Source organism: Lonchura striata, chromosome 1 (assembly GCF_050655825.1).
Source record: "Lonchura striata isolate lonStrDom1 chromosome 1, ASM5065582v1, whole genome shotgun sequence".
NCBI lineage: Eukaryota > Metazoa > Chordata > Aves > Passeriformes > Estrildidae > Lonchura > Lonchura striata.
The window spans coordinates 38,468,347-38,494,404 of NC_140703.1; the positions used below are offsets into that span (position 1 = coordinate 38,468,347).

Below are 26,058 nucleotides of genomic sequence, written 5' to 3' on the forward strand. Positions count from 1 at the left end.
ACTCTGCTGCTTTCATCAGCCTTTTAATCTGGTGGAAGCTTCATGAGAGGTTATGGTACCTTACCAGAGCCAACCTCGTAAAGAGGAAAATGTCTGAGCCTACCAAATGCTGGGGGAATGTACCTATGAAATCCATTTCACTCAGAAGGATTTGGATGCATACTGGGAGACTGGGTCAGGCTTGCAGCTGCAAGAGGAGGTGGCTGTAGCATTTCCTCCCAGTGCTTAGCAATGAGGATGTGTGATTTTGATATTTTCTGGCCTCAGAGGATAGGAAGCAGTTATCACCAGCAACCTGAACCACAGCATTGTGCACCAAAGGGGGATTTTTTTTTTCTCTCCTGTCTATAAAAACTATTTTACTTCAATAGTTAGAGGAGTTTGATATTTAATGAGCTAGAGAAGCATGAACAAGGCTATTGCCTTGTGGAGAGGTGTCATTTGGGGTGAGGGGGAAGAGAAGTTTTATTTACCAATGTAGTAAATGTGTAATTTTTGTCACACAGTTTCTCTCTTTAATGTGCATTTATAGAAGCATCAAAGAGAAACAATCTGCTAGAGGGTTTTGGCAAATTCTGCAGGTAAGGTTTATCCCAGCGATAAGAACAGTTGCCTAGAAGGTGAAAATTTCAAATCCTTGAAGACAGACTGGGATATTAACCACACTCCTTATCTAGGCAAGTTCCCTTACTGCTGAGCTACTAAAAAAGGAGGGAGATGACCTCGTCTTTCTGCAGGTTTTTTGCCCCCCCTTCCCCTCAGGTTTGACTTCAAAGCGAAGGGACGCTTTGAGACTGCACTGCAGAGGGCTGGACTGATTTCTGAAGACAGAGTAGGTGTCTATGACCAAACTGATGATAAAGAAACAGACTTCTCAACTCCTACTTAATTTTGTGATTTTTGTACTCTAAAATCACTGCACACTTCCCAGCCTGATCAGAAAATTGTCTATGTGCTTGTGAACTCCCCTAAGCTTAAACAGAGTTTCTCAGTCTGGAGTGGTTAGAGATTTACCTAAGCACCTTTGAAAAGTGGAGAGCCATGTCACTCTCTTGTCACTCCCTGGAACTGGGTCCAGTCATTTTCCTCAGCAAGTGCCAGGCACCTATCAGCAAGAACAAGCCCTTCCAAACTGAAATTCAGTTTAAAAACATACAGCTGCTACGAGAGGTAAGGACAGACTTACCCAAACATTTCAAAAATGGCTTGTTAGCTGAAAAAATTGCCCATGAGCTGGAAGGCTTGGGGATCACATAGCCCATCTCAGCTGCAGTCTCCAAGGGCAGTCTAGTGCATAACTGATATTTAGGGAGATGATGTAGCATTTTCTTCTAGTAGAACAGAACTTCTCATGCTTCCAAGGTATTCTTTTTAAGCTGCATAGCAACATTTAGTATAATGGCAGCATAAACCTGCACAGCATTTTAAAAAGTGAGTACCAAACCTTGTAATGAGTTGCCTAAGGGGAATTTATACAGGGAAATATACAAATAATGCCAACACTTTGGAATTGCACACTCTGCATTTTAACTAGCATCTAATGTGACAAGGGAATTATTTATTGTGATTTTTTTCTCCTTTTTTAAATGCAAATTTGAAAAACTAGGCTTTAGTCTAACCTCTGCTTTTTTATAATTTTCCTTAAATTTTGAGAAATTATTGTCTGAAAACAGGCTTTCTTTTGTTGTGACTCTCTTGAGAAAGAAAATCCAATAGTGTAGTAATATAGTGATGTGTGTCCAAAGCACACAGAGCTGATGTAAGGACTCTACAGGGCAAAGCCAGAAGGAGGCTATAACATGAGATAGAACTCCAAAGTGCAGCTTCTTAGAAGTGGCTCCTGGATGGACTAATTATTTCTCAGATTGTGGATTAGAGCCCCTAAAATAAGAAAAATTGGTTAAGCAAGATATTAAGATAGGGGAACTGAGATTATGTATCTGTGCTTATAAGGGTAATAAATAAATAGGAAATCTCTGTGCTGTTATTGAACCCTCTGAGTACCTGAAAATGCTCTTTGCCTACGGCAAGTCACAAGAGGAAAGAAACAATCTGAAAATCTACTTATGTGAAAAGACCTTGAGAAGGAAAATCTGTAGAGAGATTTGGTGTTTGCAGGAAAGGTGTCCACCAGGAGCTCTGTACTTATTCCATTCATGCTGAGGTTAGAGACTAATATGTGATAACTTCCTAAACTAAGTCATGCAACATTCCTTTTCTATTTAACTACACACCTATGGAAACAGAATGAAGCTGGAAAGAGGTCATAAAATGAAATGATCTTTTTCTTCAACATGCACCAGGTCTGTACCTAGACATCCCTGAGGGAGCTCTTGTAGGTATCTCACCACTCTACCCTTATTGAATCTATTGGTTTAGTTGTCCCACAGCCCTAGTGAAACCACATCTTTCAGACTCTACTATAAACAATAACCCTCTATTTAAAGATAAATAAACACATTTTAAAATAAATTATTTAAAAAAAAAGGGAATAGTTGACTAAGTGTATACAGAACTGTTTTGAAAAACCACATTAAAGAAAGCTGATGACTAGGAAAAATATTTGTTATGAATATAAGTAATAAGTATGTAATAATAAATAGTAATAATTAATCAAATCTTTTTATTGTATATCTTTACATATAACAAGCCCTATGCAGGTAGTTTTTGAGGTTTTTTCCATTTTGAAAATCTATAAAAATGATCCATGTTTTTTACTGAGGTACTTAGCTTTTATTCTTATACTACATACCTATGCAAAAAGGGCTGTTTTTCAAGCTTTCATGACTGTAGGCAATCCTTTCAGATATTCTAGGTAAGATTTAAAGTATTAAAAAAATATATATCAGTGTGCATAAATTAAACTATTGCTCACTTGTTTGTGAAGGCTGGAAAGAAAGGTAACAATATATGATGAAGTTAACTTGCCCAGCAGTAAATCCTGTTGACTAATCTCTTATTTCAAAAATCAAAATAAAAAAATCTTCTTGAAATATAGAATTATTTCAGGAGGCTACATAAAAATATGTGGGTTGTTGAAAACAAGAATTTCTGCAGCCTTCTCTAATTTTGATTTCAGGAGTGGTTGAGGCACCAGAAAATTAAGGAAAGCCACACCAGTCCTCTCCCTAGGGCTTTCTTTGTCCCATCCCTGGAACTCTCCCTTGTCCCATCCCTTGACTCACAATACAGTCACTTGGGCCTTGTCCCTTGCAGTTTATTTTGTTCTTTAGCAATATAACCTGTTTTATGTCCTCTAAATGGGCCTGGACTGATGGTAAAGTCCTTGTGTCCTTGCCTGAACAAGTTTTAATCTAGAGGCAGAGTGAACACAACAGTGGCTATCTATATCAAAAAATGTCTGAGAAAAACAGATAATTCATTGTGTCTGATTTAAACGTGTGTGACTATCTAAGATGCTCAGGGCCAGGCCATCCTCAGATATAAATCCATTTACCATTAACTTAATTGAATTTGAACCAGTTAACAGCAGATTGAGGTCCAAGTTATTTATACCTTTGTGGGACTATGTCACCTCTGGAGAAGAGTTATTCCAGCTCTGTGCTGCTAAAGGGTCTGGAGCAGTAGGGTCAGGCCACAGCTAAAACTCTGCGTAGTAGGTAATATTTTATTTTCAATGAGAGCTCAGAATCTCAGACCTCAGCAGCAGTCAGATGGTGCAGCTCCTTGTCCACAGAGGTCAGATCCAGGTGGATATTAAATTGCTGGAGGCAGTCTGTTGTAGTTTCTGTTTTCCTTTTAGTAGTGCCACTTGGATAGAAATCCAGCCCTTCTGGTAATGAATAAAACACTTATGTCACTTCAGATTTCTCTTGTATTTAAAAGTCTGCCCCATTCAGTTATTTATCTGAATAGAACATCTCTTATCAATGGCTATTTTGTCCACTTCAGATTCTGAGAGAGCAAAGGAATATATATTATTGCTATTAGGCTGATGTCCAGTGCTTTAATAGGCTTTTTGTAGCATTTCAATGAAAATTAATAATCTTGGTGTCGTATTAGCTTAATTTTGAAGAATCACATGAAAAGAATATTATCCTGAGTTAGCAAACATACTGTGTAAACAGCAATTACTATGGAGACATAAATGAGTTAGAGGTAAAGCATAATAGCTAAGTGCTTGCATCAGATAATTCACAAAAGGCTTATGGACTCTCCAGCTAATATTATCCCAAATCATCACCCAAAGAAACTGTGTTAATTGTGTTAAAACAGGAAGCTATAGAATGACAGAAAAATGGCTAATTAACTTTATACAAGAGAGTCAAAAATATTTTGCTGCTGTTCTTTTTCTAGAGGTTTGTGTGTAAGCAGATATTTAGGCAGAATCTATGCTGCTGCTAAAAGAAAACAAAGGGAAGGTGGTAATTTTATGTTTCCATGGTTCTGTGCTGCTGTGGTGGAAAAAACAGTTCCAGAGACAGGCTATGAGGGCCTGGCTTACTACAGCCTTGAATTGCAGTGCACGTGGGAGATCCTGCAATGTGTTGCAACAGATTTCTAGGGTTTTTCTGTGGGAAAACTTACCCTAGGCTGCTTTATGGGATTTAGATTATTTTTAAGGATAGGAGAAAGATTTTGATAATTTAGCATGGTCTTCTTATCCCATGTATTTCACTGGATGTTTTCAAGACATGATTGGACAAGGCAGTAGATAATCTCAACTAGGCTTCCTTTCCCACAAAGGATTGGATGAAAATATCTTTCAAGGTCCCTTCCAGTATAGTCTATTCTATGATTCTGTGGAGGGACATAAAAGAACACTTTCAAGAAATCTTGTGTTAATGAAATTTTGGAATCAAAGGGCCTGGACAGTGGCTCATAAAACTTCAGTTTTGGTTCCAAAAGAGACTGTCTAGGAAAATAGGTCTCTTTGTCAATGTAGATGTGTCAATAACCAGAGTAGGTCCAGTGTTGGATAGCTTTTGCATGCTGAGAGAAAGTGGAGCATACCAAACACTGTAAGACAACACTTCTGGAACAAAGAAGGTGAAGCAACCATAAAACATAGCCAGTTACAAGTGACAAAATACTTGTAGTTCTAATTTTTTAAATGTGATGTGTAAAAAAGACAGAACCTCAGGTGATATGAACAGAAATGTGTGACTGGGTGAAATGGTTGTGTTTTCCTGTTCTACTCTTGAGAAAAATCATCTCCTTTTCTAGGTACTTATGACATGGCCTTCGGCTACAGAAGAAGTACTGAGGTTGGATTGCAGAGCTGTTTTCTTTCTGAGTAAACCTGGAACAATTTGTACCAAGCTTTATGCTTGCTCCATGTACATATGGTCTCATGCTTAAAAAATAATGGACCAGGATCCTGTCTCAAGTCCTGAAAACAAGAGCTATGGTATGTGTAAGTCCTCTTTCCCCTTTTATCCAGAGCAAGATAAAAACCTATCTGCTCCTCACTTGGTACAGTCCCTGTCCTGTGCTATTCCCCAGACTATGTCCTGCTGGAAGAATGTTGGTTGGCATGGGCCCAAACTACAAGCCAAGGCTAACAGCTGAGGAGAGTGGATAGTCACAGCAGAGACACAGCAGGAACCTTGCTGGTGCAGTTATGTTGGAAATTGCTGTGTAGCTCAGCAAACACAGCCTATCAAATGGTGTGTTAACAACACAGTCACTCCAATGACCCAGAGTTTGTTAGCACCTATGATTTCCCAAATGCCTGGAAATGTGTAGGGAGTCTTGACATGAGCTTTCAATCCTAATTTCACAGGGTGGTTTTATAGTGAACTGAATGAATTTTCTCAGCACGTGGTTGGAGTCATGGAAAATTGATCCCATGGATGGCACTGTCTTGCTGCAGGGCACCCTATGTTACTGCGTGTTAGCATTTGCTTTAAAGTATAGAGGTAAAATATGAATGCTGTTGATCTCACTGTGGTTGCATTTTAGGGAAGAAAGATTTGTGTCCATGTCTAAAAGAAAGGTTTTGGATGCCCCGTCCCTGGAAGTGTTCAAGGCAAGGTTGGATGGGGCCCTGAGCAGCCTGATCTAGTGAGTGACATCCTTGTCCATGGCAGGAGTTTGGAACTAGATGGCCTTTAAGATCCCTTCCAACCCAAAACATTCTATGACTCTGTGATTCTAAAACATGACTGATAACAACTCTTGATCAAAGTTTCTACAAAGATACATAGTGACAAACTGAAATTCTACAATTTTCCAGACCCTCAGTCTAGAAGTATTTTCTATTTCGGGGAATGAGTTTTGATTGAGAGACAAAATGGTTATCTTAGTGCTCTGTACCTAGAAGAGGCAAGGTTGAGAGTAAGTGGCAGAAGGACCAGATAAATAGACTGGCAGAAATGTGACTACTCCATTGTCAAAGCTGTGCCAGTAACACTGGTGCAATGCACCATAGACCTGTGGGACACAGTTGGAATGTTCTAGTGTGAAGTCCAAGGTTAATTTTAATGTATTCTGGCCTATCAGAACCCTTTAGTAATTAAAACAGGCATTTCATGCTTCTGTAAGGAAGGAAAAATAGATGGTATTCTACATGTATACATCCAAGACAAATAGAGGCTGTCTAGGATATCTGTTCTGTCATCAGCCTGAGGTCAAGTTCTGTGACTGGAAAAAGTGAGCTACAAGAGACAATCCAAAATCCCAAAGAAAGTAAAGTAACCTTTCTACCTGCACTACCCCTCAGGTCAGTTTTGATATATACAAAGAAACCCTCACCTCCCAAGGTAGTAGCCCGGTGAGTCATGGGAAGGATTTTGCTTTTGTTTTGAGGGGAGACAGTGAAGAAACTTGAAAGACTGAACCAGTGCCATGTACTTCTGACTGGTATAGCATCTTCAATGGATTTGAAGCTGTGCCTTTCTGCAACTGCTCATTTCATTTTTCTTGCCTGTCCAGGACATGTCAGTGGGTATGAGGTGAGGGAAGATCTAATCCTCTATTTCCTACTCGCAGTTTTTAACATGTGTTACTTTGAAACAGCCTGCACTGACTGAGGTAAAGCTAAAAACACCACAGATATTTGGCAGCATTTTCTCGCTGAATTTTCAGAGCTTAGTCTTGTAAAGAGGCTAGAATTCAGACAAAACTGTTTTCCTTTTTTTCAAATTGCTGGGCACTGTGTAATTTTGGTGTGTCTTGGCATGAGAAATCTTGTTCTCTTTGCTTTTGTAAGCAGATTTAAATGATAAGGTTGATTTAAGGAGATGATCTCCAAAACTCTATTTGTCTTAGAGATGTAGAAGCATTGTCTAGCTTCTGTCTTACTTCTTAAGGTCTTATGTTCTTCTGGCTTGTCTCTAAGTTTACTTAGCTGTTAGGAAGTATGTGTGCATTTCACCCTGTTCCTGTGCCTATGTGATCACTAGAGAAGATATACATATGGCAAACTAAAGGAAAAAGTGTTATTTAGTGTGCTGGTTTGGCTAGGATAGTGCTATTTTTTCCCATACTAGCTGCTATGCAGCTATGATTTGGATTCATGTTGGAAACAGTGTTGATAACACAGGGATATTTCCATTACTGCTGAGCAGTCCTTACATGGAGACAAAGCCTTCTCTGCTTTTCACCCCACCCCAGCAGTGAGGAAGCTGGGGTGCACAGGGAATTGGGAGGGGACACAGCTGGGACAGCTGACCCAAACTGACTACAGGGATACTCCATACCATATTGCACCATGCTCAACATATAGAGCTGGGGAAAGAATAAGGAAGGGGGAGACATTCCAAGTTATGGCATTTGTCCTCCCAAGTGACTGTTACACAGCTATTCAGTCGAGGTGAAGGATTGGATTAGCAGCCTGGCTGTGCAAGACATGTTTACTACTGGATTTAACTGGGAAGGGAAAGGAAGGCAAGTCTCCATGAAGTTTTATCAATGTACCTACTATAGCTTCCAATATCCCAGGGGCACAGCTGATTAAAAGGGAGTAGGACTTTAAAAAATATGTAAGTAGAAGACAGAGAAGTGCTCTGTGAATCAGGGGAGTAACAATGTCTGTGGTCACTGGCCACACTACCTGGTCTCTTCCAGGGAGCTACATACAGAAGGGCTGTTGGTGACCAGAACTTTCTTCATTCAGCTGTCTGAAGAGCACCTCACAATGGGTGATACTTCCTAAGGTTTCTCATTTTACCTTTGTGTCCTTGTCTGTCTGTATTTTGCAGCTTTGTATTTTCTCTTGTCCTTGCTGGAATAGACTAGCATTTTCTTTTGTGTATATGAAGCAGTACCCATATTTTCTATCCCCCAGGAACAGGAAGGAACTCCCTCCAAGTCATTTGGAGAGTGCTTCTCACCCACAGCACAGCATTTCAGGAGTTAAGAGCACCCCTTTTACTTTGCTACAAGATTCCTTGCAGTTTGGGGCTGACATTGTACTCATGGTGTATGATATCCAGGCCTTCTTTTTGTAGCTGTAAGGACACAGCAACAGGTTTTGATCTGAAAAAATTCACCCTGGCATTACTTTTTTTGAAATAGCGATCTAAAAGGTGTGAAAGGCCTTAATAGAAGGCATTCTGTAATATTGAAGATGCTATATTATGACTGAAGATCAGAAGAAATGTGAATGTGTCTCCAGGGTTCTCAGAGCTGTTGAACAAAAATAGGTCCTTTTGAAAATGCTACTGTTAGGAATGAACAGCGGACATACAATAAAAGTGTCTTCTTGTTTGGTCTTATTTAAAGGTTTGTTTGGACTATAAAACCATAAGCAATTGCCATCTTCTCTGGGTAAGACTCAAGCTACCTGGGAACTATAAAAATCCACTTTGTGTCCAAATACATAGCACTATAGCACTAGTTGTCTTCTTTTATCTCTCATTGAAAAATAAACTGCAAATAGTTAAAATTATGACTGAGTGTAAGAGCAAACTCTACCACAAACAAGAATGGAGAGTGTTGTGACTCTCATATTGATATGATTAGGGGAAGAAGGCCTATTTATCCTTCTTTCTAATCAAATCTTGAGATACATTTTACCAAGTTTAGTAAAAGGAGCCTTTGAATGCTGTTAGCTCAACTGCCTTTTGAAATATTGTCTATCAGTACACCTATTCTACCTCAGGAGTAAAATTCTGTAGGGAGTTTCTTTCAGCTATGGGTTTCTTGGAGCTAGGGTCCCCTTCCTCCCCCATTCAAGACTGGAGAAACCTTCTTGGGGTCACTTTCTTCTTGAAGTAATATCCTTATCATGGACTAGCTCTCACTCACCAAACTACAGGATATTTTCCCGGGCAAGGATTCTACCAAAACTACAGCTGTCCAAAATTCTGAGTCAAATTCAAACATTTTTAAAATATGATTCTAAAGATGACCTACACTCAGGTTTGCACCTGAATGTACCAAGTGGTGGATGCAAACTCTTCTGGTCAAATAGATTGACATCTCGCGGCTGATTGCACATCTCACCTGAAAAAAGTAGCTTCTAATACTGTTTGTAGGCTGTATTTTAAAGTGAAGAGCTTTGCACTGTGAGGAAAGATCATGAGTTCTAGTTAGTTTATTTTTTAAAAAGCTTGTCAAGAGAATCTTGACGGCTCAGAGATATTTTCCAGACAACAGTTCAGCCAAAATGATGCATGGAGTCATAAAGCACAAACCCTGTGGGCGACAGTTCAGCCTCTGTTTGTTTTTATGTGTGTCTGTGGAACCAAAGAGCCTGTTTGTAGCAGTTCAAAATGTGGACTGTGCCTTGATAAGGAGCAGCTGAATACAGAGTTCAACCTAGTGGCACACAGAGGTGACTGTTTTGCTAGCCACTGAACAATAGCACAGTTGGAGACAACCTTTCCTATAAGGAGAGTATAGTTCAAATAATCCAGACAAGAGATATGCAGAGGGACTTAAAAACAGTTTTCTAAAGGCACTCAGCTTGTGGCAGGTCATAAAGAGCTTTTCTGGTGAGAACACAATTTTCAAAGGTTTCAGGTATTCTTCAGTAGACACACCATGCAAATTTATAATTACGGGATTTTGTGTTACAATAAGTAAATAATTTTTATTTTTTTTATTTGCAGCAGCCTTTTTAATGAGACAAAAGTTGCTTCATGCTGCCTTAGTGTGAACCTGTGTGGAACATTGGGAGGCTATTTGAGGGTGCCAGTGAGCTGCCCAAGGGGCTGCACCTGAGGCATCAGGCCAGGGTTTGGCTGAGAAATGAGGATGAACTGTGTCCAACATAGGCAATGAAGGGGTTGTAAGAAGGTGAAGAGGAAATAATAAAAAAACCCCATCTAATTATCTCGTTGGAAAAAGTGAGCAAAGCCCTGTTTTATTCCTGAAAATGCAGAGCCTTTCTACTTTGTGGTGTAAAGTTAATTTGAATTTTAGGTAGGGAAAATGATGCCATGGCAACTTTTTAATGCAGTGAGGTAAAAACCAAAACTACTGTAACAGTTTCTTAAGGTTGCTTCTCTGCAACCTGTTGAAATATTTATTTAGTACAACACTTATTTAAGATAAAACTGCCAGCAACTTAAAGGGGATAAAACCCTATACATATATGCAGGAATAGAGTACAAAGATAAAGACAAAAATTTCCACCACTGACAGTTGTGCTCTGTTGTGTTAATGTCACCCATCTGTTTCAGCAAAACCTTCTCCTACCAGCTTTTCATTGGGAAAGCAAACACAAGCCCCTGAGCAGGATAATTCATCATCCTGTTACATTTTTGTTCATGGAAGATAGCCATGCCTTAAAGCTTCCACAGCTTAATGAACATTTGTCTTGTGGGTCTGGTAACAGCTTAAATCTCCTTGTAGTCATATAAATCTTGGTGCATTAAGATGAGGTGGAAAAGATCAAAATAAACTGCCAGAGAACTGGATAAAACAATCTGAATAACTTTTGTATCATAATTTAAAACAAAAAAATATTTCCTGTGTATATTATTTGATTTTACTGGATTTGGTGGCATTGAGCTGACTCTCAAACCAGCTGCTTGGTTTAGTAATGGTGAATATCAGACTACTTTCAGGGTTCACATACAGATAACATATAGAACAAGATCTTACATGGAAATTAAGGTCTGGTTTACAGAATTGCATTTTGAAGCTTTCTCTTCAGACTGAACAAAATGCTACTTTTAAACTTTGTAGCATGTGAAAATGTCTGCAGGAGGAGAAAAAAAATTGTTTTGTTATATCCCCTAGGGACTTGAAGAAGATTTGGATCAGCTAAGAAAGGCTTAAACTGAAAGAATGTATATTTAGAATAGATATTAGGAAAAAACTCTTTACCATGAGAATAGTGGAACAGGTTGCTTAGAGAAATTGAGTCTGCCCCATTGCTGGCAGTGTTCAAGACTGGGTTGGATGGGGTTTTAAGCAACCTGGTCTAATGCAATGTGCTCCTGCCCATACCATAGAGGGCTGTTAACAGATCCCTTCTGACTCAAACCATTCTGTGTTTCATTTTATAATTCAACAATTCATCTGATCTGTAGTTCTTTCACATGTATTTGAGGACAACTCACCAATGCAACAGATCATTTTCATTGAACTCCTTTAAAATCTCTTCAGCTCATCCAAATTCTTTTGGAAAAGTAGTGCTCAATAGTGCATTTGAAGCTTAGGTAAAGTGTTACTAGGTCTGTGGAAAGTGAAGGAATTTTTCATTGGCACCTGTGAAATTCAGCAGAAGCCTCAGTGTAATCTGGCCTGCTTATCACCTTTATAACATTGCCAGTGCATGATGAGGTTTCTCAATGGCATGCATTTAAAAGAAAAACAAGAAACAAAGCAATCTTCTAAATTACTTTTTTGTTTTCATTTGGGGCTTAATGGTATTTTCAAGTCTTTCTATAATGACCTTGTAAAATCATTGACTGCTACCTTTCTTTTTTTTGGTACATGCTGCTTTTAAAATCTGAGTCAGGGCTCTATATTAGAACACCCTATTCAGTAAGAACAGGGTAGATAATTTAATTTTACATTGGAATAATGTAATCTTCATGCTACCTTTCTGTTTTTATTTATAACTGGAGAATTAATTTCCTTTTGCCCTTCCTCTACCTTCTATGGCCAGAGAAAAGAAAAAGGTTATAGAAATCTCTACCAACATTTTTTTGCATAGTCACCAATATGGTTACAGTCCTATGCTGCAGACTTTCCTCCCCCTTTTCCTTACTCCACCTCCATTAATGCCTTTCATGGAGAGTCAGTTTGTCATCCATCAGCCCAACAGCACCCAAAAGCCCATCAAGCTGATTCTTCCTTGCAGCTCATCAGATTTGCCTCTTCTCTAAATTACCAGGGTGCTACTTGTCTTTGGCTATTTCTGTCCATGCAAGTGCTGTGAGTCTGCAGGCTGAAAGCTGTTAGTGTATAGTCAGATTCAAGATTTGCAAAGGGCAGTGCTTTTTATTTCTTAATTTTCAAAGCATTGTAAATGCCAAGGTATGCAAATGTAGGACATGAAGCTTGGCGGAAACAATAGCTCTTGGAAAACCTCATTAGAGTTCTTCATGTACTACTGGGTACAGAGCAGAGCTATTCTTAAAAATACACTTTTGTTCAGAGGGCAGTGCACAGCAGCAGCTTGTTTACCATTATTCTCCATCACCCTCTAGAGTCTAGCTCTTTCCACTTAGAAGGGCACAAAGAAATAGGCTTGGGAATAAACTGTGTTATGTTCCATTTCCTGCATTGGTACTAACCTTCTGGCCCATCTGTTAGGAAACCACATAGGATGTAGAAAAGCTGGGTTCAGTTCCCTCCACTGTCTGGGGAGATGTGAGCCTGACTGTTTCCAAGAGCATAGCAGGTTTTGTATTGTACAGGTACTTGTGAAATCTGCTCAGCCTTGAGTTGTTGAGGACAGCCGTGTAATGCCTTGAAAAGCTGGTCGTGTGACTATGACTTCATATAGAATTACAGAGTTAAAAAACTGCTGATGGAGGAAGAGACTTCTGAAGACAGCCTTGTCCTACCCTCTGCTCAAAGTAAGGTCAACCAGAACAGGTTGGGTAGAACCATGTACAGTAAGAAACAAAGGATCTCCCAAAGTATTCAAATATGTTGGAACTCAAAATGTCCCTCAGACATTTTTGAAGGTTCCAGACCTTGGTCAGAAGCATTTTATACCCTAGCAGGCAGCTGGAAACAGCTGTGATTTTGAGTTTGAGCCATGGAATGAGTTACCAACTTTAAAGGTGGAACAAGCAGTCACAAAGGGTTAGATAGTATAGTAGAAGTAGTTACAAAGTAGAGGGGAAATTTTTTAGTATTGTACAGGGGGGGTTTAGCACTTGTACAGGGGGGTTTTTACTTTGTACATGGGGGTCAGAAGTTCTAACATGGAGGAAAGTGGGCTGATCCTGTTCTTCTTATTCTTCCTTGCCTCCATGTTCTTGATGATGCTACTACTTATAGATTGGTTTAGAGTAGAAAAGCACCTTGTAACATAGGTAGTAGGTATTGGGGAAAAACTGCAAACATATAAGATAAAAAATAGCAGCAGCCATAGGCAAGAGGAGAGAAAAAAACAAAAACACCAGACAGAGAGGGTGTCAGGTGATTGTGTGTGTCTCTGCCTGGGCTGCTGACCAAACAGCTACAGCCCACAAAAACAATCTTTTAGATAACTAACAATAAACTATCTTAAAACCAAACAACAAATAGCTGCAAAGTTTTTCTTTAAAAGCACAAGTTAGAAGAAAAACTTTACCACCACACAAAACACCTAAACCAAATCCCAGAGTTCTCACACAAATACAGACTGTCTGGGCAACATGCACTAGTACTTTACTCTCCTCAAAGTACAAAAAAAAAAAAAAAAAAAAAAAAAGAAAAGGTGTTTTTTATACTTAGGTTGAATTATGCTTAGATTGATTGATTGATTGCCTCTTGTCCTGTAACTGATCTTCACTGAGATGTTGATTGCATCTTCATTATTCCATTCCATCAGGTATTTCTAGATACTGAAAAGATGCCTCAGAGCCTTCTGTTTTACAGGCTGAATAGTCCCAGCTCTCTTGACCTCTCCTTGCATTGCAGGTGCTCCAATTCCTGAATTACTTTCACTAGACTCACTCCAGTAAATGTTTCTTGTGTTGAGGACCCCAGAACTGGATCCTGCATTCCAGATGTCTCGCCAGTGCTGAGTAGCAGGGGAAGATCCCCTCCCTTTACCTTCTGGCAATGTTCTACCTAAAGCATCACATTATGCTATTGATCTTCATTTCCACAGCTGCCCAGTTCTGGTTCATATTCAATGTCTTGCCTCTGCAAAGCTGCATTTCATCCTGTTACATGTTGGCTCGTTTCTCCAGCTTGTTGAGGTCTTTATATAGCACAACCTTTAACTGCATCAAATGCTCCTTCCATTTTTGAATCCCCTGAAAACCTGCTGAGGATGCAGTCTGTCCCATTTTATGGGTCATTCATGAAGATGGTGAGCAGTTTTTGGCTCCTGTACCAGCCTCGTGGTGCACCAATATTGTGTGGCCTCCAGTGGACACTGTCCTGATAACCAAAACAGCCTGGCATTTGATAACAGTTTGCTGCCCACCTTGCTGTCCATTTGTCTAGTCTCTGCTTCATCTGTTTATGACTAAGTTAGGGGAGGCTTGGTTTTGCTAGAATCAAAATGAAGAATATAAACTGCTCTCCCTTTATCCATTAAGATACTCATCTTCTTATGGAAGCCTCTTTTTGTTCAGGAATTATTTTCCTTTCATAAATTTGTGCTGAAAGCTCACAGTCACCTACTTGTGCTAAACAAATTTGGAAGTGCTCCATCACCTTCCCAAGGATCAAACTGAGGCTGACTGTCTGTACTTCTCTGGATCCTCCTTCTTGCTGTTCTTGAAGATAGGAGTGACATTTGCTTTCTGTCCGTCCATAGGAAATTTCTCCAGTTGCCCAGACTACCACAGCAAGAGTAGCCTCATGATGTCATCAAGAGGCTTTGCAGCTGTCATTAGTTCCCATGGACTTATGTATGTCCAGTTTAAGTGTTACCTGACCTGTTTCCCCTCCATTGAGGATCCTGCCTTATCTAGACTTTTTATTTGTCCCAGGGTCTGAAATTCCCAAAGTCCACTTCTACCAGAAAATACTGAAGCACAAATTTTCCATAATCTTTCTTCTGCTGTTTATGGAGCTGTAGAAAGTTTTCTTATTGTTCTTCTTGTCCCTTGCCACATTCATTTCCAGTTTTAGCTTTTCTCAATCCTCACCTCTGTGTTTGGGCAGTATCTGTATATTCCTCTGGCTGATCTGATGCTGCTTGTATGCTTCCATTCTATGTTTAAGTTTAGTCAGAAGTTCCTTGTTAATGCATGCAGGCCTCCTATTATATTTTGGACTAAGTTTTTTCATGTTGGGTTGGACCACTCTTGATCTTGGAGAAGGCTTCAATATGAATCTACACCATTCTTTTCTCTAGGACTGTATTGCCTGGGATTATTCCAAGCAGATCTGTAGCATGCAAACTGAGATAAACCACTGGGAAATCCCTGTGTGATTTAGGATTTTGGCCATCTTTTTCTTCTGCCAGAGCAGAATGCAAGATATTTGGGGTTGAAGTTCGAAATTGTCTGTGTGCATTTCTACAAACTTCTTTTTTTTATTGTATCTCACATTCATTATGGACAAAATGGATGATGGCTTTCATTTAGAATTGCATATCGGTTTTTAAACTTATCAAGAATGATAATTATTATCTAAGCACTTTCCAGGATGAACAGATATTGTTGACTCATAAATAATTGAAAATAAGAAAATGTGTCTTAAACAATTCAATAACTGAAAGTTGTATTTGTATAGTGATTTTGGAGGAAATACTAGCAGAACATTAAACAGAATCTGAGAGACTATAAAGTCCCTGGCAAAGAATAATGACGATTAATGAGTGGTCAAACTCCTGTTTAAGACTTCCTCAAGGTAACAGGGCTTGTCTACACCTTGCTCCAGCTGCACTCTTTGTGCTCTTCACTCCAGTCCCCTGTGCTTAGATATCCAACTGAGGTGCAAAGAGCTTAGACTGGGCTGGTTTATCTAAGAGTGATCTTCTGCTTCCCTTCTACATCCCTTTTTGCATTTTGATTTTTATTCACAGACAGCCCCTGGCTGCAAGACGTTATGTAGCTCACATGTAGATTGAAAATACAGTGGAAAAAGAATGCTCTGTTGTGTTTCCCCTTGCTCTGGGGTTGAATATGGATGAGTGGTACCTGGCATTGTATGAACTGGCAGAAGTCTTTCAGAAAGTCTTGATCTTACAAAAGGAGAATATGCCCAGTGGTCTCAGCATGGCACATTTATATTGTAGATGAGAGTTAGTGTTATTAGAAGGTGAGTTTGCTATTCATGCAAGAAAATTTCCATGATAAACTGAAGATTAAAAGGCAGCTGACTTTTATCTACAGTCCACAATTTCCTATGTTTTACAGGATCTTTTCTACAATCTGCTATGTATTGGAGCCCTCTGATTGTGGAAGACAACAATTTTTGATGGTTTGAGCTACACTATAATTATCAGGACAACAGCAGAGCAACCAGAGATCTGTCACAATGTCTGTGTTGTACCATTTGGATGGCAAAGATAATTCTTATCAACTAGTCCCAGTCTTCTACTTCATGATGTTCACTTTATCAAAGCAAGTTACTAGGAGTTCAGTCTCCTCTTCTGCATTGGGTGCATAGATCAAGCCTCGGTGTATTACACAGTGAAATCAATTTGTATTCAGCTGCAGATCCTCTGCACAGTGGCAGAGACTTGTTGGCTGCCTTCCAAGGCAGGTTTCAAAAGGACTCTTGAACACATAGAAAATAGAAGAGACGCTAGAGGAATTATTTCTTAGTTAAGGATAAAAGAGACATGGCCCTCAAAGTGACTTGAGGGTCTTTTACTGACCTGTATTGATACAGTTTGTCTTACAGAGTATATATCCCATTTCTCTCTGCTGCAAGTTGTAATCTTAAGGGTTTTTTGCCATTCTTTGCTCTTAATTCCCTCTTTCCCATCAGTACACTTGCCTCTCTTTACCTTGAGCTTGTTCAGTCGGTATGGGCTGGTTTATTTGATGCCTTTCTAAGAGTGCAAATGCATGGGTGGTAGTGTCACTTGCTCCTTATGGTTGGGATCAGGGTCTGGAAGACTGACACAAAACTATCATTTTGTTTTGAATTGAAGAACCCTTTACTGAACTGAAACAGCAAGAAACACACAGCTTTCTCAGAGGACAAACTTCCCTCAGAGATCTGTATTTAATATCTTGATGTCCAAGAGGATATTACTGACATATGGAATTCCTTGGGAATTATTACTGGGACTGGTGCTCTTTAATGTCTTTGTTGTTGACATGAAGAGTAGATTGAGGGCACTCTCAGCAGCTTTCCCAAGCTCTGTGGTGCAGTTGACCCACTGGAGGGAAGGGATGCCATCCAGAGGGACCTGGACAGGCTTGAGAGGTGGGCCTGTGAGAACCTCATGAAGTTCAGTAGTCCAATAGAAGGCCAAGTGCAAGGTCCTGCACGTGGGTGGGACAATCCAAAGCAAACATGCAGGCTGGGTGGAGGAGGTATTGAGAGCAGCCCTGGGGAGAAGGACTTGGGGCTGTTGGCTCACGAGAAGCTCAGCGTGTCCTGGCAATGTGCAGCTGCAGCTCATAAAGCCACCCATGTCCTGAGCTGCATCCAAAGCAGCTTGGCCAGAAGGGTGAGGGCCCTCTGCTCTGTGCTGGTGAGACCCCACCTGGAATGCTGCATCCAGCCTTGGGGGCCCCAGTGTAAGGACATGGACCTGTTGTAGCAAGTCCAGAGGAGACGAAGAAGATGCTCAGAGGCTGGAGTACTTCTCCTATTAAGACAGGCTGAGAAAGTTGGGGATGTTCAGCCTAGAGGAGAGAACCAGCATCTTCCAGCACCTAGAGGGAATACAAGAGAGGTGGAAGGACTTTTGACTAGGGCATGTAGTGATAGCATAAAGAGAATGACCTTTAAACTAAAAGAGGTATATTCAGACTAGATTTAAGGAATAAATTCTTCACCATGAGGGTGGTGAAGCATTGGTGAACATTTCCCAGAGACACTGTGGATACTTCATCCATGGAAATACTCAAGCCCAGGTTGGATGGGGCTTTGAGCAACCTCTTCAAGTGGAAGGTACTAATGCTCATGTCAGGGGTGTTGGAACTAGATGACTTTAAGGTCCCTTCCAACACAAACCATTCTATAATTCTGTGATTCTATGAGTTGAGAGGAAGCATTCTCCTGATCTAATGCAAAATAATTGCTAAATAATGCTCAAGTGAATCATGACAAAAAAACCCTTGTTTTTATTTTATTCTTAAAATCAGCACATGACAAGATGCTTGCAAAACAAATAAGTGAGACAGTTAAATGAGGTCCCACACTAAGAAATTGCCAGAATAGTGTTCACTGGAAGTTTGGTGAACACTCCTGATCTGTGCAAATACTTATTTGAAGAAGTCTCAAAAACTGCAGAATTGCCTGTCAGTCAATTAAGGTCAGTTTTGCCAGATAAAATCTAACTATTTTTTTTTTTTTGTCTTAAGTTTCTAAGTAAGTCCCCTCTTGAAATACCTTTGTGTCAACCTGTCTGAATCCTGTGTACTTGGAGGATCTGAATCTGTCATCTGAAATGCAGGGTAATAATCCAGGTTTTGGACAATTTTTCTTCTTCCTGGTAATCTCAAAAAACCCTCTGTAGATTCCAGATACTGTTTCTGTCAGGTGTCATGAGCTCTAAGTTTAATTAACATGACTGAACAAAATGTCTTATTGCAGTTGTTAACAATGTTTAAGAGATTTATGTAACATTTTAAATTCTAAATATAAATATTTGCTCCTTAAAAAAAAAACAAAACAAAAGCTGTAGGAGATAATGAAAGTAAAACCTCGAGGGAAATCAAGAATTTGGAAAATTTTATAAACCAGATTAATCCCAAGATGTGAAAAGAAATTTTGAGAAGATGGAAATATTAATTATAATCCCTTTTTCCTAGCAGCACATATTTTCTTCCCAAGATCTATGAAATACACTGGTGTGCATTTTGTTTCTGTTAGCTTTTATGTCCTTGCTCTGGCATTCTCTGGCTGTCAGGAGCAGCTAGCAAAGCAGTCCAGCATTTATTCCTCTTGGATAGGGCTGAAAAGTTTCAAATTTCACTAACTCTAATCAGGATCCCTATGACTGATATTTAGGAAAAAGATTTTTGTTTTCTTCTGGCCTTATTTACAGAACCCTTTTACATTAATGAGCAGGGTTTTTTTTGTAACAATAGCAGGGCTCTTGGGCTAAAGGAAACCCCAAATGATTTGTGTGAGAAGGTAGGTGAGAACTGGATCACACTCCAGTGGGGAGAAGAGTGGAAGGGGCACTGTCAATTTAAATTAGATTGGTACATTTTTTATATTCTTGTCAAAACCCCTTCTTTCCTGATTCTAACAGAACCTGGTTTGTATTTACTTAGGTGGTTAATTCAGCTCTTCTGACTTAACTTGAGTCCTGTTAAGCATGTGCACAAATTGCTGCAGTGAGAAGGGTGGAAACATCCAAATGGAAATATCCAGGGTTCCATATGTTTTGAGCATCTGTGTCTTGACTAGAGTGAAATTTGTAGGTGTACCAAAGCGCTTAATATGTTCCTAACTGTAATTTCCAGACTCTTAAAGGGTGAAAAAATCTTGGTTTAATTGTATTGAGTTATTATTCCTTGGTGATAAAGAAATAGAAACTGCAAACGTGTTCCACTACTTAAACTACTGTTTTTCAGTGTTTGCAACTAGGTTCCAAGAGTCAGGAAAAAATATTGCAGCATCAGCAAACCAGATCACCACATGCCAAATTATGCTCTGTCTATTTCAGAGATAGAGAAGCCCATGTGTATTATTTAGAAACATTTTGAATGGTCGATGGAGCAGGAGGAAGGGAGATTCTGGTCTAATATATCTTGATGTGGGGTTTAAACTGCACCACAGCTGCTGCTCCTCCTTGCATTTAAAACAATACAAAAACTCCATGTCTAAGTGCTCCAGAATGTAGTCCTCAATGATCACAATTCGTCTTCACAAACTGCAGAAGACAGGGTTTTAGTTGTTTTAATTTTTTTTTGGTGTTTGCTTTACTGGTGAGGATAGGGGCAGAGAGAAGGTCAAGGCACTTTTTTGAAATTTCTTCCTGTTCCTTTGGTTTTGTCCTAGTTACTTGGGAATGTAGCATTTGTGCTCTTCATGGCATTCCTATCAAAGGGCTTTAGCTCTTGAAATAGCAACAAGTCCTAGATGGCCACACGCTGGGCTACTCTGCCAGTAGCCAGTGTCTTCCCAGTGGCCCTTGGTAAAGGGGACCCCTGGGAATGGATGGGTGGGCATCTCTTGTCTGTAGGATACATCAGCATCTTTGGGCAGATCTGCTCATTGCACCCTGAATTTTGTTGCTGTTCGAGGCTGGATAGCACAGACTTCCCTTGCCTTGTGTACTGCTACATGATAAACAACATTTCTCAGATGTGCACTTACTGCCTTACAAGTTTTATTTTAGAGCTCTGGTTTTAATATCTCTTTCTATTATAAGCAATGGAAATGGGGACACTTACCAGTACAAGTGGCCTAGTATTTAAGAAGGTGTCTGATGATTGAGTGAAGGCCACTCTTTTCTGATTAAGCACCCTGATTTCATATTGTAGGGACCACAACACCCTGGCAGTGGTTAAAGCAGTGCCCCAGTTCTGTTTGCTCACAAACACATAGTAGGAGGCACTCAGATGCTCAAGAACAGAGCCTGTATCACTCCAGAGCATCTCCTACACCTTGCAGCAGTGCCCAAGCTGGGAACCCCACAGTGCTTTCCTACTGCAAGAAAGCTAAAAGCATTCTTACAGGCTGGTAGATTGTAAAGCCAGAGAGAGCAAAATATTTCCATGCAGGAGCATGAATAAGTGTAGAGATAAATGGAGATGCAATGTTACTGAAATACTTCTTTCATCTCCTTGGATTTGCTGTCACTCTAAATCAACCTCAGTTTCTGTGACCAAGAGAATCTACAGGCAATGATTAACAACAAAGCCTCTTTTGAGAGAGAGAGATGGAGACAGCAGAGGACGGTTGCTGTTTCTGTCTGATCAAAACATTATGTTTAATTTGTGCTTACATATTACCTAAGCTGGGCTCAGATGTGCATGATGGACTCATCTGTGCTTACAAGCCCAGCTAAGTGCCCTGTACATGCTTTCACCATCAGCTTTCCTGCAGGCCATGGCCAGAAAGACTATGGAGGACAAGGTTTGAACATCACTGGCCATTTTCAGGCATTGATTGGGGTGACAACAGAGAGCTGATGTTACAATCAGAGGGCTTTGAAGCTGCAGCTTTGATTTGCTTTTGCCATGAATGGATGAACTTCAGTTACCTCCCAGATGTCTTTCAGGAATGAAAGAAACAGGACTTTGAATCTTTGGTGAATCTGGTGGGAAGAACTACACACAAAACTGAAGGATAAACCAAGTATACTTTTCTGAGTAAAGGTCATTTTTGATAACCTGTTAAAAATAAGATGGATATCTTTGATATGTTGAAAAGATACAGGACAGATAAATACTGATCCTTTGCAGTCCCAGGCAGTGGGACTACATGAAAGAACTTCTCTCAGTTGATAAAAGAAAAAAAGTATTTTGGAGTTCATTAAAATATGTCAAATCATAAAAATACTTCCAGAGACTGGTATAATGAGAAATTAGACTCGCTGCTTCTGTAAATATTAAAGAAGTGACTATTTAATGATTCACAGGTTTAATTACAGAGAAGATGACATCTTTATTATAACAGAATAAAAGTAATTATGCATCACAGGAGCTGGACTGAACTGTGCTCAGTCCTGCATTCCAGGCGCACAGCTGTGCAGAGCAGGTTGTCAAACACCCACAAGTCTGTGACAGTCTGCTTTTGTTTTGCAGTCAGCTGAGCATCTCTGAGAAATGTATCCCTCCCATGGTGGAGCAGTGTTTAATTGACCACAGCTAAAAAATTGGCAGGGTGAATTTTAACCAGTCATGGTCTGAGACAACAGATTTTGTATGATTGTATAGAGAACAGAAGTTGTGTGCTGATGGACTACTTATCTTCTACTTATTGCAAATAATGCTTATTTGTCAGTACTGAAAAGTTAAAAATAATATATTTTAATCCTTTGTAATCTATAGAATTTTTATTTGTGTGGTACATATCCAACACCAAATTAACATCTTTGTAGTAAGATTATTCAGCCTCCTGCACAATGTAGTTTCAAGGCAAGTGGAATAAGAGCAATACTTCAGAAACACACAAAGTAGCTAGGGACAGTTTTTCAGGGGAAGTAAAAAATGACAAGTATACTCTTGCAGTTTTTGTTGCTGTTATTTTTAGTTCAATCTATTATTATTATTATTATTATTATTATTATTATTATTATTATTATTATTATTATTATTATTATTTTATTTTATTATTTTATTATTATTTTATTATTATTTTGTTCTAGCTCAATTGTGTCTATGCCAAGAGAAAATGTGTCACTATGTTCACCTATTTTGTACTTCAATAAGTAATTTTTGTATGTGCATAACCCACCTGAAATCCAGAAGAAAAAAGAAATATTGAAAGAAGTCAGAGAGAGAAGAAGGATTCAGGGAAAAGGAATCTATCTAGGAAAACTTAGTGTTGCCAGTTTGTCACTAAGGCTGTGATTCAGGTCCTGGCTCAGCAGGAGTCTGTATGCAATCTTATCTGGCCAGGTCTAGCAACTCTTTGGATCCCAGACCGAACTTTGTGTTTAATGTGATGGCAAGATATTAAGAGTAAAACTACAGTACCCAGTGGTGAGAGAAAGCAAGATAGAATGAGAATTTGATAACTAAGACCTGTTTATTCTACAAATAAGTACCTCTGTTTGGTCTGGATGGTTCCTCTTTACAGATAGGTGTGGTGTGGTCTTTTCTTTCTGCAGGTAGGATGATCCAGCTAGTCCTGGTTCCAGAAGGAAAGATGAGGATATGTTTATATTGGAGTTCATCCTTCTTTTTTTGGCACATATTCTCCAGCTCTTGCAGTGATATGTATGTCACTGCCATCATGGGTCAGAGTACCTCCACTTCACTCTAAACTGGCTTCAGCCTTCATGTGGTACATTCAAGAAACTATTACTCAAGAGTCTGTATGTAGGAGTTTTCTTGTCTCATTAGAGAATCATGGACATATTGAATATTTTAAGTTGCCAGATGAGAATTCTTGGTGCTCTGGTCCACCTTTCCCCACTAGAAAAAGGCCAAATTTCAGTTAACATTAGTCTTGATTACTTAATGTTTCCTGCAGATTATATTGTTGGCTTTTGTGTGACTTGTGGTTCTTTCAGATTTCTGTGGCACTGAGGAACTCTTTCCTAAGCAGTTCTTCCCCATTGAGTACTTGTAAAGTTAATCATTCCTGTAAGAGTGAAATATATTTTTAAATTTTGTTGTATGTTGTTGGGTTACTTTTTCAGTTTATCAGGGTCACATGGAATTTAAGTCTTGGTTCCTTCCATTTTTATCAGCTGAAAATTCAATCTCCACACATATTAATGACAAAGATGGTAGGGCGGAAACATAGTTAGTACTGGGTCATGGACAGACTCCTGAAGTAACTACACTTGATAAATCTATCAAGTGTAAGTACTGGTGTAACTTCCTGGTAATTACACCCTGGCTGTGGTTCACAATGAGTTTTCTGTGTGACAAGAACTTCATCCAGGTAATTTTGCCTTAGCTCACCCTTGAGAACATTGTAGAAGATAGCATGGCAAGCTTTATTGCTGCTGCTCTGTTCCAGGCTAGATTCACCTGATTCACTTTTTCTTTATGAGTCATTTGTATTTTTCACATACTTAAGTCTTTTACCTGACCCTTAAGGGGTGATATTTTCTCACTCCAGGACAAAAAAGGATGTTTCTTCTTCCATTATAAGATAATTTAATTTTAAGTCCATTTTCATTGTCATTGTAATATGTTTTCTAGTGTTAAATCTCTTCATGCCACAGTCTGGACATTCCTTCAATATTCTAAAACCTATGAACACTAGGAACTAATTTTAGTCTTTCATTTGGTGAAATAAATTGATCAAGCCATATCTTTTTATAATTTTCCCTAGAAATTTTATGATTTACTATATCATCTAGTTTTTTACTTAATGTATGAGATCTCTGTTAGCAACAGAAATGCTGCTAAATATCCATATATCTGTAACAAATTAGCATACAACCTAAGATTGATTTTCACAAGCAACAAGTTACTCCTAAGGCATTGGTAGACTTTGATGAATCATGGCATGGATAAGGCTGGGAGGACCACAGTGGATCAGCTGGTTCAACCTCCCTGCTCAAGCAGCATCTTCCTAGAGTACGTGGAGTAGGTGGGACAGAACTGCATCCAAATGGTTCTTGAATTTTTTCAGTGAGGGAGACTCCACAACCTCTTGGGACAATCTGTTCCAGTGTGTGGTCAGCCACACAGTAAATAAGTTCTTCCTCATAGCCAGGAGGAACTTTGTCTGCATCAGGTATTGGCCACTCCTGCCAGCTTTGTCAGAGCACTTCCTGAGGAGGCATCTACCCATTCACCCAAGTGATTGATGAGTAATTAAACAATACTGAACCTTGGGACAGACCACACGTGACAGGCCTCCAGCCAGACTCTGTGCCACCCTCTAGGATCTGTGGTTCAGCCACTTCTCAATCCTCAGTGTCTACTCATCCATGGGTCCTCAGTTTGCCTATGAGGATAAATTAGGCAAGCTATTACTTACTAAAATAAGTAATAGAATCATAGAGTTGTGAGAGGTAGTGTTGAAAGCCTTGCTGAAATTGAGGTAGACAATATCCACCTGTAATCCACATTAAATCTCCAGTTGTGAATCAGTGAATTTGTGGTCCTTTGTTTGTAGAAGACTGTCTGTGCCTGTGACTGTATTTCCTTGAAGGAGTGCCATGGAAATCTTCCAGAAGCTCAGTTAACATATTCACAAGAGTGTTTGAAGTGAAAGTATCTCCTTAATCATCTTGAAGTTTAATTTCCCATAGCCTGGTCAGATAATTTTCAACTCTTGCCTGTAGGAAGGAGAAGCAATATGACACATTTTTTGATGATAAATCCTGTAAAACTGCAGGTCATTGTTCCTACAGTCTTTCAGCTCTGGTACGTTTGTGTGCAATCCACTAATAATAAACAGGATGTTTGTGGGATCAATAACAGCAGGTTGTCTAACTGTTGGTTATAAAAAGACTTAAATAGCAGCAAATAAAAAAAAATACCTTGCACAAACAATTTTTTTGTGCTATTGGTTTTTTTTTTTTTGCACTTACTAATCTCTGTTATGTAGAAAAATGCATATGAAATTTCATCCTAAGGCAATCTTTTTGGATTTCTTAGCTAAAACCTCACAGTAAAAAAAAAATCCTATCAGAAGACTATCAAGATTCAGAGGCAAAGAAAAGCATTCACAAGTTTTGGAAACATAAACAATTAAAGTTTCTCCTCTTGCAATTACAAAGGCAAAAAAAAAAAAAAAAAAAAAAAAGAAACACACAGGCTTAAAAACGGGCTAGAAAGGTTGAAATGATATGTAGTCTAGATTTTGAAATCATCTGCAACTGGTATTTCATAATTAGTAATAACTGAGGTTTTGAGTTTCAGTTGTGCTTAATTCTGAGTTTAAAGAAACAATTTCTCATAGGTTTGCTCCATCATATGGAAAATCAGTTCAGATCAGGATAAAAAATAGGCTTGAATATAATAAGAGAATATTATCATAAAATAGCTGAAGTTGAATGAGACATAGAGACTGCCATCAACCAACTCTGCCTAAATAAGTGTCCTCTAGAACAAGCTGCTCAGGGCCATATCTACATGGATTTTGATTAATTCCAAGTATGGAAACTTCCCAATCCCTCTGAATGGCTTTTATTGACTCTTTCTCAATTGTTTAGGATTTTTTAGAATATTTTCTATGCCTCTTTCTCCTTTCAGAAGTAGCCAAAATTGTTTGTGCAGCATTATTTTAAAGCTGGAAATTGTATTCCTG

The 26,058-nt window shown here is 39.1% G+C and overlaps 1 long non-coding RNA gene across 1 annotated transcript in view; it reads left to right on the forward strand.

The window, feature by feature from the left end:
- LOC146768643 (uncharacterized) overlaps positions 1 to 26,058 on the forward strand; it is a 224,049-nt gene that overhangs the window by 81,775 nt on the left and 116,216 nt on the right. Inside the window, exon 3 of the long non-coding RNA XR_014953624.1 lies at positions 5,188 to 5,371. This is a non-coding gene — a long non-coding RNA (uncharacterized LOC146768643). The remainder of the gene's footprint in view (positions 1 to 5,187; positions 5,372 to 26,058) is intronic.